The sequence below is a fragment of the Gossypium hirsutum genome, chromosome A01 (assembly GCF_007990345.1).
Source record: "Gossypium hirsutum isolate 1008001.06 chromosome A01, Gossypium_hirsutum_v2.1, whole genome shotgun sequence".
Taxonomy (NCBI): domain Eukaryota; kingdom Viridiplantae; phylum Streptophyta; class Magnoliopsida; order Malvales; family Malvaceae; genus Gossypium; species Gossypium hirsutum.
Window position 1 is genome coordinate 19,167,925 of NC_053424.1, and position 18,937 is coordinate 19,186,861.

The following is an 18,937-nucleotide window of genomic DNA, read 5'->3' on the forward strand; positions in this document are numbered from 1 at the left end:
TTCATGTTTGGGGCTTATGGATTAAATTGAATAAAGGTGAAAAGTTTACGGTAATTTTGTAAAATATTAACAAAATACTAAATTGTATAGAATGATTGATTTTGGCAGTTGATTTTATTAATTCAATGAAACTATTGTTTTAGATCACGAGCGTGTTGACAATCGTGCAAAAGAAAAGATTGCGGAGTAGTTCCTATGCTTTTGCGATTACTGCAAACCATTCTAGTAAGTTCGTTTTATGTATATGCATGGTTATATTCAATTCCTTGTTAATGATATAATCTTTTAGTTCTATTTTTTATCATTATTTAAATGTTGAATTGTATTATATATTCAAAAGTAGTGTTATTCAGGCTTAGTGCCTAGCAAGATTAGTGACGGTTTTATTCAGGCTTAGTGCCTAGTAGGCTTTGAGCCGGTGTAGTAAATGTTAATGTCTTTTGGAAATTTGGTAATTGATAGTAAATGAGTTGACTTATCGAACTTACTAAGCTTCCTTATGCTAACTCGTTTAATTTGATTTTGTAGGACTCCTGGAATCGTAGCATTGATTGGATCAAATTGGAAGCTCACACACTATCATCTATACCTTGGTAGTCATTTTTTGCTTGTTTTGAATTTGGTTAAAAGTGGCATGTATTAAGAAGAGTCTTGTGGTACTATCATATTTTTTGGTGGAACTAAATGTTATAAATGGTCATTTTGATTTTGATTTTGTTGGTGTTTAGGTTGTTTGATTATTTACATGTAGTACCAATGAGAGCAAATTGGTTAGTTGACGGAAATAGGTTGTAAATGTATGATTTTACAATAATGCTTGATACAATTGTGGTGCCTTTGAATGACATGTTGGTTAGATGAATTAGGATGTTTGAAATGGCATGTTTAGGTGTCTTTCAGTGATGTTTAGACCCCTTGAATCATGTCCAAATGGTATGGATGGTTAGGTATGAATTGGACTTGAAATGACTTAATTGTAGGTAAATTTTTGGGTTCACACGGCTTGGGACATGAGCTATCACACAGCCATGTCAAATTCTATTGTCTCAAGTCAGTGAGTTACACAGCCTAGCACACAGCCTGGCACAAGACCGTGTGTGTCAACTCAAAGAGTTACACAACCTGGTACATGACCTACGACACGGTCGTGCGACCTTACTCGGTGAGTTACACGGGTGAGGACATGGGCTGGGACACAACTGTATGTCCCTTGTTTAAATATTACATAGCCTGGCCACACGATCTTATCACCCCTGTTTTCTAATTTTCACAACTTTTTGTTAAAACTTCTGTTTTGTTTCAGTTTAGTCCTGAATTGCTTTTAAGCTATTTTTAGGGCCTCAAAGGCTCGAATTAGGGACAAAATGCTTATGATTGATATGATTTTGGATTAGATGAATCTATTTAAAGATATGATGTTAAATGATTTTTAATTGATCGATAATACTCTGTAACCCTAATTTAGCGACAAAGATGGGTTAGGGGTGTTACATTTAGTGGTATAAGAGCTACGACTTAGACAATTCTCAGACTAAAAGTAGAATGTATAGAGTCTAGAAATACATGCCACTTATTAACTGATGATAGTGTGATGGCTTTTGATTATTTTTGAAATGTTTATATAGATAAAGGATGCCATATGGATCCAATCAAGCAAATTCCAATGAGGTAGAATGTTTTATTCTAGCTACTGATGAAAGTAGTACTTGAAATGAGCTCAGATTATAAGAGCCCGGAGATATGGCACCGAATACTTTTCTCCACATAATGCACGAGATGTATGAGGCATACTTAAAGTTAAATTCAGCAGCTCAACAAAGTTGTTCCCTCTATCTTCAAAGTTCGACTCAACAAAATGTTCTGAGAATTACTATAGATAAAGTTAGAAAATGTGGTGCCATGGAATTTTGTGGTAATGTGGACGATGATCCAACCAAAGCCAAGTATTGGTCAAAGCATACTGAAAGGGTGTTCGATGAAGTGATGTGTTCTCTAGAGGATTGTGTACGATACACAGGGTCATGGTTAAAAGAAGAGGCATTTCAATGGTAGTCCAAGTTAACATCAGTAGTATAGAAAGAATGAGTCAACTGGGATTTCTTTAAATCTGATTTTCATAAGAAGTATATTAGAAAATGATATCTGGAGTGAAAGAAAAAAGAATTTCTTGAACTAAAACAAAGGAATAGAACCATGGTCGAGTATGAGAGACATTTTGTACAGCTTAGTAAATATGTTCGTGAGATTGTACCTTCAGAAGAATACATGTGTGTACATTTTGAAGATAGATTAAATGATGAAATCAAAATGTTAGTTGAAGCCATAGAGATACGTATGTTTGTGATTCTGTCTAATCGAGCCCAAAAGATAGAAGAAATTTATCTTAACAAAAGACGAAATGAGGTGAAAACCAATGATTTTGGCAAACGCATTGGGTCTAAAACTTTCTCTGGTTCTCCATAAAAGAAGCCAAGGAAATCCAATAATAGATTCTCAAAACCATCAGAATTTCAGGGAAGGTATCGTTCAAAGCAGAATGGCAGGAAAGCTCCAACTCCTTCGGTGGCTAGTACGGGCAGTGTGTGAAATACCAACAGGACAGAGTGCATATATATGAACTACGCTAGTGATAAAAAAGAATTTACCTATTGAGTCCACTGGTTCCGTCATCAAAGTCACGAACCCTTTAGGTCCTCGTGTTATAGTTGACTTAGTATGCAAGCAATGCCCATTATAAATTCAATGTTATAACTTTCCCGCTAATTTAATGTTTTTACCTTTTAATAAGTTTGATGTCATTTTAGGAATCGACTGGTTGAATTTACATGATGCTGTCATTAATTATCAATGGAAAAGGGTTGATATGATATGTTTCGATGGTGAGATAATTCCTATTAGATTTTATAAAACCGATGGTATTTGAAGTATGATCTCGGCAGTGAACGCGCAGAAACTAGTATGGAAAGGTTGTGATACGTTTTTAGCTTACATTCTAGACTCTAAAGTGCCAGAGAAGAAGGTGGATCAAGTATCAACAGTATGCAAATTCTCAGACGTATTTCCTAAAGAGCTACTGAGATTGCCGCCAGAGCGGTGGAAACACAGAAATTTATGCATTTTTACATATGTTTTTAACTCAAAATCATACAGTTTCGATAAAATTATTGTCGAAAAATAATTAATTTTTATAAAATAATTAAAGTTCACTTAAAATATGAACATGTTGAATTTTATTTAATTTTATAATTAATTTTGATGAATTTTGGTTATTTTCGACATATTTGCACATAGGGCGAAAAATAGCTCGGCAGACACTGCTAGAAGTACAAAACCAATAAGCAATTTGAAGTACCGAGGCAAACTAAATTTCAGCCTAAAACGGTCCAAATTTATATGTATTAATTCATAATATAATTAATTTTAATTTATATCCAATTTAATTTGGGTTAATAAATTATTATTAATTAATTATCAAAAAATGGTCCAATTGAATCGAACCGAGTGAACTGAACCATCCAAGAAATGGACAGCCCAAAACCATCCCAAGAGCTGACCCAAATCAGCTTATTAGCTGATCATTTAAGCTTGCAAAGAGGCCCTTGAAGACTTGTTCAAGTGTCATCCAAACCTCCCCACAATTGGTGGCTTTGTCAATATGCCCCAAGCCAAATTTAGCAAAGTTGAAACCATCAACCTTGCCACATGTGTGGCCGACCAAGTTATGGCTCTTAGGCTGATAATTTTAGCAATTTTTAGAAGCCCTCTTCAGCTATAAAAACCCCCTTAGGCTGGTTATTTGAAACGCACCTCAATTCATTCACATCTTTTCTCTCTTCTCTCCACTTTCTCTCTTCTTTTTCATTCTAAATTCTCTTGCTCTCTTGCCGATTTCCTCCCTTGGAAAAGGGATGTTCATCAGCCATTTTGGAGCAACATTGAAGTGTTCGTAGCAGCTGTGATCAACAAGGACAACAAAGAACGAAGAATGGAGCAAGCTAGTCAAGCCACGGAAAAATACCGGATTTGATTCTTGTTCCCTATCTCTTTAATTTTTGTTGTTGTTATGATGAACATATCTATGAATATTTATGTTGTTGGAATGGTTAATTTAATCAATTTAGCTTGAATTTAATTCATGTTAGGTTGATTGCATTTTGTCGTTTTAAATTGTTAAAATTGTGTTTATGTTGTTATAGGCCTCGGTAAGATGCTTGATTAAGTAAAATCATGACTAAGTTATTCTAGCATTACAATTTTTAGGTAACTAATGAATTAATTATTTAAACGGATTGAAATTGTAATTAATAGACACAGTATTTAATCAGTGCATGTTTAATCATCTAAGGTAGCTGAGGGTTAAATTAGCAACGGTATCTGACGATACAATTGCCTTGCATAACTTGTAGGATTATTGTGATTAAACTGTTTCAAGATAAGGATACTTTATTACCTCACATAGTCTTTTATGTGCTTATTAAATCGAGTTAATTGTTTGAATTGACATAGGGATATGTTTAAGAGATTATTTCAATTTAATAATTATGTATGTGCTATAACATATTTGTCTATTAAGATTTGTGTAATTGATTGAATTGACATAGGGATATGCCCAAGAGATGAATGGATTTTGGTAGGTGAGTATGTTCATAAGTTAGCAAATTACCGAGTTGCCGTGAATTTATTCGTAACAATATAAACATGAGTTTTATAATTCTAAGATAAGAAATGCAATTAATCCAACACAATTATGTCATCTTGATTAAACTCGTATTTTAAAATCGTGCATTTGATATTTATTTATTTAGTTACTTTGTTTAAAATCTTAGTTTTTAATCACCCTCTTCAAAGAAAATAATTTTCTTCACCAAAGTGTTTTAAATAGCATTCATAAATAACTCTTTTCACAGTCCCTGTGGGTACGATAACTTGACGTTTACTTGTTACTTTATTACTTGTTGCGATGGTGTACACTTGCACATTTTCGTCGTTCCATGTTTTTGGTGCCGTTGTCGGGGACTGTTATAGAAGACATTATTTGTGAAATTGTTAATTTTTCATTTTGGTCTTTTTTTTGTTAAATTTTAGTTCGATTTTTTTTGTGTGTGTTTGTTTCAAGTGTTTATGAGTATTGATCAAATTATTGACTTACTTCCCGTAAACCCTGAAATTGAAAGGAGTTTTTGACAAATGAGAAGACAAGTGAACCAAAGAAGGACCGAAGATATGAATTTCGAAATTCCAAACCAAAATCCAGAAGGAACATTCGCTTATAATACTTACAATCTGATCATTGTTGCTGATGATAAAACCTGTGCCATTCAACAATATGCCATTCCTCTATTCAACAAGCTCAATACGAGTATTAGGAGACCCAATATTGAGGCACAAAAATTCAAGCTAAAGCAGGTCATGTTCCAAATGTTGCAAAATATGAGTCAATTTAGTGGGATTCCTACTAAAGATCCACATTTTCATCTTCAGCTATTCATGAAAGTGAGTGACTCATTTAAACTAGTCGGGGTGACTAAGGATGCCTTAAGACTGAGATTATTTCCATACTCCTTAAGAGATAGAGCACGAGCGTGGTTGAACTCCCTACCATCCGGTTCTGTAACTACATGGCAAGAGTTGGTTGAACGTTTCTTAATGAAATATTTCCCTCCATCTTTAACCGCCAATATCTGAAATGAAATCACTTCATTTCAGCAACTTTATGGAAAATCTTTATCTGAGGCATAGGAGTGGTTTAAGGAGTTACTACGAAATTGCCCTCATCACGGCATTCCTTTCTACGTTCAAATGGAGACTTTCTATATTGGTCTCAATATTCATACTAGAATGATGCTTAAGAGATTATTGAAAGAATTTCTAGTAATAACTATCAGTGGCCAACCAACCGAGTAGCCTCAGAAAGACGAGCAGCAGGAGTACATAAAGCAGACACACTTGCTTCTTTGGCAGCCTAGGTATCCTCTATGTCTTCTATGCTTAAGAACATAACTATTAATGGTTTCAATGGTAATCTGACAGGTCAGCAATTGAACCAATTCGAGAATATTTCTTGTGAATACTGTGGAGATGGTCATTTCTTTGAAAATTGCCCATCAAATCAAGAGTCAAATTATTACATGGGAAATCAGAATTGGAATGGTCCGCAATCAAATTTTTACAACTCTTCATGGCAGAATCATCCAATTTCTGCATAGAGTAATCAATGGGCAGACCATAACAACTCTGTTATGCCATTTCTACCAAATTATTCGTCGGAATATATTCAACAAGTGCAACAACCCCCACCAACTAAATCTTCAAGTGATCTTGAGAATCTGTTGAAGGTATACATAGCGAGGAATGATACCACTTTAAGAAATCTGGAGAATAAAATGGGTCAACTAACCAATGAAATTCAAAATAAACCCTAAGGCATTTGGCCAACACAGAAAATCCAAAAATTTTGGGCAAAGAACATTACAAAACAGTCTCTTTGCCAAGTGGAAAGACATTGGAGCCCAATGTGGTTAAGGTTCAAGATGAGCCTGTTCTAGCTCAAGAAAAAAAGGAAGTTCAACGAAGTGTTGAAACTCCTGTATCATAGAAGTTAGATTCAGTGATCCTTGATGAGGTAAACTCTAAACTAGTTAGTTCTGATTATCTAACACCCTTATCAGATGCAAAAAAATTTCCACAGAAGAGTTGTTCGGTTAAAGCTAAGATTCCACCATTGCCATATCCTCAACGATTCCAGAAGTAGCAACGAGATAGTCAGTTGAAAGAAATTTTTGATAACAAGGTAACTTTTAATGACTTCGATGTTGTTAAATCCCTAAATGTAGTTGAAGACTGTTCTACTATTTCCAAGATGGAATCGCTAGCTTCTACAGAGTTGGAGCTCAATTCTATAGATGATCTGTTAGAATGTATTCTGCTAGCGGATTCGCTAAGTGATAATGAAGACGAGGAATATTTGGCTTTGTTAGAAGTTAAAACAAAGAGATTCACTCAATAAGTTCCACTGGAATCATTGGAGTTATTATCTCGGGAGTACACACAACCAAAAGTGTTGATTGAAGAGTCAGCTAAATTGGAACTGAAGATTTTGTCTCCTTGTTTGAAATATGACTATTTGGGTCTGTCTTCGACTTTTCCTGTCATTATTTCAGTTGAGTTCACCAAAGATCAAGAAGAAGAGGAACTTGAGATTTTGGAAAGGCACAAGAAGGGTACTGGATGGATTATTTCACATATTCGAGTCACGGGTTGGAGGATTTGTAAGAATTATAGGAAGTTAAACAAGGCTACCAGGAAAGGTCATTACGGGTTTTCTTTCCCTAATAAGATGTTGGAAAGATTTGATGGGAAAGAATATGATTACTTTCTAGATGATTATGGTTGGTATGACAAATGGCCATTTGACACCACCATGGTCAATGACGGTCCTAAATAAAATGGAGGGAGTTATCGTCACTTTCTCTATTATTATTTTATATTTTTTTCCTCATTTGGATAAAATGGTAAACTTAGATAAAATTTTCTTTAGTTCATTACATTAATTAAAACTTTGTCTAGAGATTGGGACTTAAGCGGGACTATACATGACCCCTCCAGTCTTTCCTAGGAGTTTAATTTAATGTAATTTTTCAAAAAAATATTTTCCTAAGTACCCCAAAGAATTTAAGTATTTTTTTGCTAAATAAAGGGTCAACTTTTAACCAAGCCCTAATTTCTTTGAGTTTTTTTTTTATTTTTAGTACAGGAGCTTAGGATCCAAAAAGGAGTTGTCATTGGGCTCAAGACACTACTAAGAAGGGAAATATTCAACCCTTTTCCACACAAACCTATAGCCCTTACCTTGGTCCACCACCACTCCTAAGTAGCCCAAAAGTGCATCTCACTTAACCCCTTAATGTTGCAGCCTTTAACTCCCTGAATCACCACCCCAAAAACCTTCATTCAAAGTCACCAACTACCGCACCTAAACTATCCTTAAAACCGCCACCCTCTTCAACTCTAAACCTTACCCTTAGCTACTCACCCACCTGCCTAAAATTGAAACCACCCTTAACAGATTTCCTAAGTTCGACGCTAAGAGTCCCTTTTATCTAGCACCATTCCATGAAGTGAACAGTTTGGTATAGTGGCTATGCTGCAACACATGTAGTTACAGCAACAAGATTACTAGATATACTCAAAAATATGGGATGACTCAATCAGAGATGCATTTAAATATATATTTCATAACCCATTTTTTTTTGTGCCTGAGTTTCCAGATATCATATTTGAACCATGGAGTGCACTATCAAAGAAGTAGCGAAGCAATTCATGCAAAGGCAATAATGATGGAGCAAAAGATGAGTCAAATTCGGAAAGATCTTCAAATAAATAAAAGGGGGGATCTTGACTTTATTTTATTTCTGTTCTTAGGTCATTTTAGGATTAAGTTTAATTAGGAATTTTTATTTCGCATAATAAAGCAAGAAATGGAAATCATAAATAAAAATGAACAAGTTGCAAAGCATAAAGTGTGGCAATAGGTATATACCTGTCTAGGATTGGATCTAGAGAGAGCTTGGTACTTAAGCAGTCAATTTGACTCACCTCCTCTTTTCTAGAATCCTACTTGGTGTATAGTATCATTCACTTTTAACAATGAGGACATTGTTCGTCTTAAGTAGGAGGACCGAAAAATTGAAATTATTTCCACTTAGAATAAATTTTTCTTTTAGTTATGATTAGGTTATATTTTGTTTAATAATTTGAAATGTTGCTCAGTATGCTAAACTTCAATATAAATAAAGTTTGATTATTTCAATAATAGTTATGTTAGCTTAATAATGACATAAATGTATTTTTAATAAAGCATGCAAATCATACCATAAAATTTTAGTTCCTTAGGAAAGTTAGGCATGCATGAATGTTTAAGTCTTTAGAATTGACTTTGTAGTTTCTTGAGGTGAAATCCTAGGAAGCATAAAGTGCTGAAAATGATTTAGGCAACTGTTGTTTGGACCATTTGAGCCTTTCAAGCCAACCATGATAAAATTTTTATCCTTTGAAACCTAACTTTAAGACTATATGGCCTAATTTTATTTGAACCCTTGCAAATTTAGCCATCACTTCTCTCTTAACTATCTTAAAATTGTCCCAAACACTAGACTCGGTATTATTCAAAGTATTCTTTGAAATTAGGTTTGGGAGAGTTGAAAAGAAGTATCAAATGCTCTAAAATTGTAGTATATTTAGTAAAATGCTCGGTTGAAAAAAAAAAGCATGAGTTCTTAAAATAAGATGTACAAAAGAGCATGTGAAAGCAAAGAAAGTTGATGTATTGAAGGTAATTAATTCGAAGGTACGATGCAAGCTGAGTCTAGGGTTTTTTAGCCTAAAATTATTTATCTTCTACCTACCCCTAAGCCCAGCCACGTTACAACCTTGTTAAAGACCTATTGATTCAAGTTCCAATGCTACCTACATTAGTGAAGAGAAATTGCTACGTATGAAGGCATATGTTAAACTTAATGATTGCAGCTTAATCTTGAATAAGGGAATAAAATTAAATAGGTAAGGGGTAACATACCTTTATTAGGAAACTTTTAGTCTAATTTTTGGCTATCATAAGAATGATTAAGATTAATTTGAACGATATGTATACTTAAGTAAGCAAAACTATCAAATTTCTTGTTTTTGAGCATAAATATGTTAAATTCATAATTCTGGGAAGAATGTTGCTCTGAAGGAATTTTTCAAAGATGTTTCCAAGAAATTCTTTTTAAATTTGTGCGTTACTCAGGACGAGCAATGAATTAAGTTTGGGGGTCTGGAAACACGGAAATATACGCATTTTTACATGAACTTTTGTAACTCAAAATCATATAATTTCGATAAAATTCTTGTCGAAAAATAATAAATTTTTATAAAATAATTAAAGTGCACTTAAAATATGAACATGTTGAATTTTAGTTAATTTTATAATTAATTTTGATGAATTTTGGTTATTTTCGACATATTTGCACAAATGGCGAAAAATAGCTCGGTAAACACTGTTAGAAGCACAAAACCAAGAAGCAATTTCAAGTACCCAGGCAAACTAAATTTCTGTCTAAAATGGTCCAAATTTATATGTATTAATTCATAATATAATTAATTTTAATTTATATCTAATTTAATTTGGGTTAATAGATTATTATTAATTAATTATCAAAAAATGGTCCAATTGAACAGAACCGAGTGAACCGAACCGCCCAAGAAATGGACAGCCCAAAACCATCCCAAGAGCTGACCCAAATCAGCTTATTAACTAATTATTTAAGCTTGCAAAGAGGCCCTTGAAGACTTGTTCGAGTTGCATTCAAACCCCTCCACAATTCGTGGCTTTGTAGATATGCCCCAAGCCAAATTTAGCAAAGTTGAAACCATCAATCTTGCCACATGTGTGGCCGGCCAAGGTATGGCTCTTTGGCTGATAATTTTAGCTATTTTTAGCAGCCCTCTTCAGCTATAAAAACCCCTTTAGGCTGGTCATTTGAAATACACCTCAATTCATTCACATATTTTCTCTTTTCTCTCCACTTTCTCTTTTCTTTGCCATTCTAAATTCTCTTGCTCTCTTTCCGATTTCCTCCCTTGGAAAAGGGGTGTTCATCAGCCATTTTAGATAAACATTGAAGTGTTCGTAGTGCTCTCTTTAATTTTTGTTGTTATGATGAAAATATCTATGAATATTTATGTTTTTGGAATGGTTAATTTAATCAATTTAGCTTGAATTTAATTCGTGTTAGGTTGATTGCATTTCATCCTCTTAAATTGTAACATTTCGAAATAGGGCCTAAATGGAAGAGTAGTTGCGAAACCACAAATCTGAGATAGAAAAGTTTATTTCGTTTAATTTTTTTTTATGATTTACCAAGTGATTAGATGCATGTGTTAGAGTATTGATAAGAAATTTTATAGATTGCATGTTTAATTTGCCTATTAGGGCTTACTTGTAGAAGTTGCTGTAACAACCCGATTTAGGGCCTAAAAGGAATGATGGTTTTAGAACCACAAATTCAAAGTCAAAAAATTTATTCTGATTAAGTTTTAAGGTTTATTTATTGATTAAAATATTGTGTAAAAATATCGTTAAGAAATTTTACTGATAAAGTGCTTAATTGGACTTTTAGGACTAAATTGCAAAAGTTGCAAAATATGTGTTCTAATTCATAAGTACTTGATTGAAATGGGGTTTTAAAGAAGAGGTCCTTAAATGGTAATTAGACCATTATATTTCGTTTGGACAAAAATGGGCATGAATAGGACAAAATTTTAAAGAAAGACCTTAAGGGTATTTTAGTCATTTGGTAATTAAAAGAAATAAAAAGGGAAAATAAAGCCAAAATTGACTCATCTTTTTCATGGAGGCCGAAATTAGCATGGGGGAAACCATGGCTAGGGTTTTCAAGCTTTCCAAGCTCAATAATTCCTGGAAAACGATATTTGAACCTAGAATGGGAGAAAAATTGAAAATCGGGAAAGTTGGTAAAATGGCCGTTTTAGTATCGAGGTAAGTTCATATGTATAATAAGCATTAATTTATGCATGTTTCAATGTAAAATTAATATATTTACTATGATTGCCGAGGTGTTGAAAGTAAGTATAATTATAATGATTTAAATGTTCAATATTAATTCGACATGGAAATGAGAAAGTATGTAAGTTCGTATGTAAATAATACATTATCTTTATTACGTTTTTATATTTCAGCATATTTTATGTATTGTAGCTGATTTTTGAATCATAATTGACTATTGGAAGAATGGAATAAAGTATTAGAAAGTGAGATACTTCCCGTTTGAACCTTCAGAATCGAAAGATACAGATGGTATGTAGCTAGGTCACATGTGTAATACGGGATGTATACCATGTGTACAAGAGAGCTACGAGACATTATGAGGTAGCTAGGTCGCATGGGTGATACTATGTGTACACCATGTAGACAAGAGAGCTACGAGATAGATGTAGCTAGGTTGCATGTGCGGTTCCAGGTGAAGGACACCATGTAAACAAGAGAGCTACGAGATAAAGTGGCTAGGTCACATGGGTGATACTATGTGTACACCATGTGTACAAGAGAGCCAAAATTATGTGTACAATCGAGCTAGGTCACATGAGTGGTGCTAAGTGAAGGCCACTATGTGTACAAGAGAGCTTCGATTTTAAAGGTGGACTGTGTGCGATACCATTGCGTATCTGTTATTATTCCGAAGTGTTCAACTGGGAAATTGATTAAATGAAATTGTGTATGACTTTGTGAAGATAAGTGTAAGTATATACGTGTGTAACTTATGAGTAATATGCTTGATATGTGATTGGAAATTGGAAAGATTGTTATGGGTAAGTGATGAATACAATTGAAGTGTAAAAGATCAGAATTGACAATAAAACTGTTCTGGATAGTTGTAGTGATGAGAATCTAAAAATTTACCAAAAAGAGTATACATTGAATCAGAGACTGAATAAGATATCAAATTAAATCTTAATGAGTCTATTTTCATATAACAGAACTAGAGCAAGCAAAGGAATTCTATATTCTAAGATATTTAAGTTTCTATGAGACTGGTTCAGAATGACTACGTGATCCTCTACGCTGACTTTGAAAAATCATTAAAAATTGTAAAAAATAATTATGGGATATAATTTATATGTTTCAAAATCCTTAATAAGTCTAGTTTCAAATAAAATAAACGATAACATCATATGAGTTCTGTACAAAAAGAAAATTTATTTGTAGTGAAGAGTGGTCAGGGCAGTTGAGCAGTGAAACAGGGGTAACTTCAATGAATAAACTGTACTAATTGGCTAGACCAAAAATTCTGAAAATTTTATGGTAAGAATATACGTGAATCTAGTTTCAGGAAAATTAACAGTTTGTAATTTGGAGTTTTTTAGCTCCAGAAATAAATAATTTAGCTGCTGGTACTCTGCTAGATAGCTTATTTTGAACATGTTTATAATTGTAATAGTGAAAGTATGTGTGTTTGTGATGGTAATGTTCCGGGAACATATTGTGACTTTGTTTAATGTATGATAATATATTGTTTATTAATATTTACATATTTACTTACTAAGTTATAATGCTTCCTCCCTTCCTTTCCTTTTTCCTATAGTGTCGCAGATGTTATCTCGAGTTGGAGGTTGCCAGAGGTTAAATCACACTATCAAACTATTGATCGATATATAAACATTTTAAAGTATTTTTAAGTCTTTGACATGTATGGGGACTCGTTTAATTATTATTAAGTTGCTAGGAGTTGGCCTAAAATACTGACCTATGTTATTTGAAGGTCTCTATTGCATAAAGTCATTTAATATAGATAGTCTTGAATATGTTTGAAAAGTTTAAAATTGATGAAATTTTATGTCTCGGTTTTAAATGATTACAAGTACTCAAGTCCAGTAATACCTTGTACCTTGTTCCGACGTCGGATACGGGTAAGGGGTGTTACATAAAATGTTAAAATTGTGTTTATGTTGTTATAGGCCTCGGTAAGATGCTTGATTAAGTAAAATCATGACTAAGTTATTCTAGCATTACAATTGTTAGGTAACTAATAAATTAATTATTTAAACAGATTGAAATTGTAATTAATAGACACAGTACTTAATCAGTGCATGTTTAATCATCTAAGGTAGCTGAGGGTTAAATTAGCAACGGTATCTGACGATACAATTGTCTTGCATAACTTGTAGGAATATTGTGATTAAACTATTTCAAGGTAAGAATACTTTATTACCTTACATAGTCTTTTATGTGCTTATTAAATCGAGTTAATTGTTTGAATTGACATAGGGATATGTTTAAGAGATTATTTAAACTTAATAAGTATGTATGCGCTATAACATATTTGCCTATTAAGATTTATTTAATTGATTGAATTGACATAGGGATATGCCCAAGAGATGAATGGATTTTGGTAGGTGAGTATGTTCATAAGTTAGCAAATTACCGAGTTGCCGTGAATTTATTCGTAACAATATAAACATGAGTTTTATAATTCTAAGATAAGAAATGTAATTAATCCAACACAATTATGTCATCTTGATTAAACTCGTATTTTAAAATCGTGCATTTGAGATTTATTTATTTAGTTACTTAGTTTAAAATCTTGGTTTTTAATCACCCTCTTGAAACAAAAAAATTTTCTACACCGAAGTGTTTTAAATAGCATTCATAAATAATTCTTTTCACAATCCCTGTGGGTACGACAACTCGACATTTACTTGTCACTTTATTACTTGTTGCGATTGTGTACACCTGCACATTTCCGTCGTTCCAAGCGGGAAGTTGAATTACCTATTAATCTAATGCCCAGGACTACACTAATATCAATTCCACCGTATAGAATGGCACTGACTGAGTTAAAAAAACTTAAAGTGTAGTTGCAAGAATTACTAAACAGAGGTTTCATTTGGCCAAGTATATCTTCTTAGGGAGCTCCAGTATTATTTGTGAAAAAGAAAGATGGTTCGATGAGATTATGTATAGACTATCAACAACTGAACAAGGTAATGTTAAAGAACAAATATCCATTGCCTCATATTGAAGAATTGCTTGATCAATTGAAAGATGCAATAGTATTTTCAAAGGTAAATCTTAGATCTGAATATTATCATATGTGGTTAAAAGATTGTGATGTACTAAAGACTGCCTATCGGACACGATATGGACACAATGAATTCTTGGTAATGCCTTTTAAGTTGACTAATGCCCTAGCGATTTTCATGGATTGTATGAACAGGGTTTTTCAACCTCAGTTAGATAGATTTGTGGATGTTTTTATTAATGATATACTGATCTACTCCAAAACAGAGACTGAACATGCTCAACATTTGAAAACAGTATTATAGACCTTACGTGAAAAGTAGTTGTATGCAAAATTCAGTAAATGTGAGTTTTGGCTACGAGAAGTTGGATTCTTTGGACATGTGGTTTCCGCAGAGGGTATCCGTATGGATCCGAGTAAGATTTCTACCATTATAAATTGGAAAGCTTTGAAAAATGTTTCTGAGGTACGTAGTTTTTTGGGACTGACAGGTTACTATTGTCATTTTGTTAAAAAAATTTCTATAAAAACTACGTCGATGACCAAGTTACTACAAAACAATGTTCAGTTTGTTTGGTCAGACGAGTGCCATTAGATTTTTGACCAGTTAAAAAGAATGTTAACGAAAGCTTCAGTTTTGACATAGCCTGAGTCTAGAAAAGAATTTTTTGTTTATAGTGATGCTTTGTTTAGTGGATTGGGATGTGTACTGAAGCAAGATGGAAAAGTATTAGCTTATGCTTCTTGTCAGTTGAAACCTCATGAGAAAAATTACCCGACGTATGACTTAGAGTTTGCCGCCAATGTCTTTGCCCTGAAAATTTGGTGCCATTATCTTTATGGTGAAAAGTGTCACATTTTCACAGATTATAAAAGTTTGAAGTACTTGATAACATAGAAGGAACTGAATCTGAGATAGGGACGGTGGTTAGAGCTATTGAAAGATTATGACCTTGTGATTGCTTACCATCCTGAGAAGGCAAATGTAGTTGCAGATGTTTTAAATCGTAAATCATTGTTTGCTTTAAGTGTAATGAATGCACATTTATCTTTGGAAGGTGATGGTTCTATTATAACTGAACTTAGGGCTAGGGTATTATTTCTTTAACAAATTTAGAAATTGTAAAATGATGACCCAAAGTAGCCAAAAGGAAGCTGATCCAGAGTGATTCAACTAAAGGATTCATTATAAGTGATAATGGTATGATGTATTTTCGTAACCGGCTATGTATTCTAGATAGTTCTGGGTTAAAACAAGATATTTTATCGGAAGCCCATAGCAGCACATACTCCATTCATTTGGGTAGCACAAAGATGTTTAATGATTTGAAGAAATGTATTGGTAGCCAGGTATGAAATGTGAGATTTTAGAATTTGTGACTAAATGTTTAGTTTTCCAACAGGTAAAAGCTGAACATCAAGTACCATCAGGATTATTACAGCATATCAATATTCCTGAATGGAAAAGGGAGAGGGTTACGATGGATTTTGTATTAAGTTTGCCTCTGACTCCGAGGAAAAAGGACACTATCTGAGTTATAGTTGACAGGTTTACGAAATCAGCTCATAACATTCTGGTACGTATTGATTATTCACTTGAGAAGTTAGCAGAGTTGTATGTATCTAAAATTGGTAGATTGTACAGAGTGCTGTCATCAATCATTTCTGACAGAGATCCAAGATTCACTTCAAGATTTTAGGGTAAGCTTCACGAGGCTCTTGATACTAAACTTAATTTTAGTACAGTGTATCACTCACAGAAAGATGGGCAATCAAAATGGGTAATTCAAATTCTGGAAGATATGTTACGTTGTTGTGTTCTTGAGTTCGAAGGTAGCTGGGAGAGGTATTTACCGCTGGTAGAATTTGCATATAATAACAACTATCAATCTAGTATTAAAATGGCACTGTTTGAGGCCTTATACAAAAGAAAATGTAGAACACTATTGTATTGGTCAGAGTTGAGTGAATCCAAGCTAGTTGGCACAGACTTGATTCGTAAGACTGAAGAGAAAGTTCATGTAATACAGGATTGTTTAAAAGCAATGTTGAATCGTCAGAAGTCATATGCTAATCTGAAATGAAAAGATATAGATTTTGTTGTTGGGAATCAAGTATTCTTAAAAATCTCAGCATGGAAAAAGGTACTTCGTTTCAATAAAAAGGGGAAGTTGACCTCGAGGTTTATCGAGTTGTATGAAATCATTAAAAAAGTTGATCCTGTAGCTTACAGATTAGCTCTACCTCCAGAGCTTGAAAAGATTCATAATGTCTTTCATGTTTCGATGCTGAGGCGATATAGATCAGATCCTTCACATATAATTGCTCCCTATGAAGTGGAGATTCAGCCTGATCTATCATATTTTAAGGAACCAATTAAGATTTTAGCCTGTGATGTAAAGGAACTCTGAAACAAAATAGTGCCATTGGTTAAAGTCTTGTGGAATCGTAACAGAGTTGAAGAGGCTATGTGGGAGACAGAAGATTTGATAAGTTCATAGTATCCAAATCTATTCAGTGGTAAGAAATTTCAAGGACGAAATTTCTTAAAGGGGGAGAGTTGTAACATTCTCTTTTTTAATGGTGACGGAAACAATGGTTTCGGACCACAAATTTGATGTGCCAGTTCGTAAATATTGATTAGTTTAAAATATTTACGAGTTCATTAATGTAGTATTAAAATTTGGTTAAAAGATTATAGCATTTAGATAGTTAATTAGGTAAAAAGAATTGAATAGTAAAAGCTATAAAATTAGAGTTTATTAATTAAGAGGGCTAAATGAATAAATTAGCCAATAAATATTTAATGGGTGAATCAACATGGCCATTTATTTACATGGATAAGATTAATTAAGGTAAATTGTGGTTAATTAATGTTTAATTAAGAACTTTGAGATATTTACAAAAATGCCTAAGTATATATTTTGAATTACAAAAAAGAAAAAGAGGAATTTTGGCTTATTTCTTCATCTTCTCCAAGGCACAAGGAGAGAAAGAAAAAAAATTAGGGTTCATGCTATTATTTTTAAAGCTTCAATTGGTAAGTGTTTTGATGCTCGTTTTTAGCAATTTTTATGTTTTTAGACTCGTATTAGCTTAATCTAGCAAACCCAAGGATTAATTTGTAAAAATGTCAAACGATGTGGATTGCCATTGTTGAGTTGAGTTGTTTTCTTGAACATTTTGAAAGATTTCTCAAGTTTTTTGTTAGATTAGACTATTTTGTAAAGTAGTTTTTGATGATTTTAATGTTCAAGGACTAGATTGCTAAAATTATGAAATTGTTTGTACTTGAAATGAAATAAATGCAAGTAGGGGCTTGTGTGAGGCCATGAAAGAATCGGCTAGGTTTTAGTGTAAAAGAAAATGGGTAAATTTCATGTTTAGGGCTTAGGGATTAAATTGAATAAAGGTGAAAAGTTGAGGGAAATTTTGTAAATTGTTAATAAAAGACTAAATTGTATAGAATGATTGATTTTGGCTGTTGATTTTATTAATTGAATGAAAATATTATTTTAGATCACGAGGTTTTTGACGATCGTAGAAAAAAAAAGATTGCGGAGTAATTCGTGTGCTTTTGCGATAATTGCAAACCAGTCAAGTAAGTTTGTTTTATGTATATGCATGGTTATATTCAACTCCTTGTTAATGATTTAATCTTTTAGTTCTATTTTGTATCATTATTTAAATGTTGAATCGTATTATATATTCAAATGTAGTGTTATTCAAGCTTATTGCCGGTGTTATTCAAGCTTAGTGCCTAGCAGGATTAGTGCCGGTTTTATTCAGGCTTAGTGCCTAGTAGGCTTAGTGTCGGTGTTATTCAGGCTTAGTGCTTAGCAGGCTTTGAGCTTGTGTAATAAATGTTAACGTCCTTTGGAAATTTGGTAATTGATAGTAAATGTTAACTCGTTTAATTTGATTTTGTAGGACACATGGGATCGTAACATCGATTGGATCAACTTGGAAACTCACATACTATCATCTATACCTTGGTAGTCATTTTGTGCTTGTTCTGAATTTGGTTAAAAGTGGCATGTATTAAGAAGAGTCTTATGGTACTATGATATTTTGTGGCGGAACTAAATGTTATAAATGGTCTTGTTGATGTTTGTAAGATCAGCTTGATATTTTGGTGTTTATGCCAGTAAATATGATAAGTGATGCATATATATAATATTTGAAATGGTTGGATTTTAATTGTGTTGGTGTTTAGGTTGTTTGATTATTTACATGTAGTACCAAAGAGAGTACATTTATTAGTTGATGGAAATAGGTTGTAATTATGTGATTTTACAATAATGTTTGATACGATTACGGTGCCTTCGAATGACATATTGGTTAGATGAATTATGTAA

The 18,937-nt window shown here is 33.1% G+C and overlaps 1 non-coding gene across 1 annotated transcript; it reads right to left on the reverse strand.

Moving 5' to 3' along the window:
* Positions 1-5,676: 5,676 nt before the first annotated feature.
* On the reverse strand, positions 5,677-5,783 carry LOC121207556 (small nucleolar RNA R71). The gene has a single exon (XR_005902632.1). It is a non-coding gene; the product is annotated as a small nucleolar RNA R71 (small nucleolar RNA).
* Between the last annotated feature and the right edge of the window lie 13,154 nt (positions 5,784-18,937).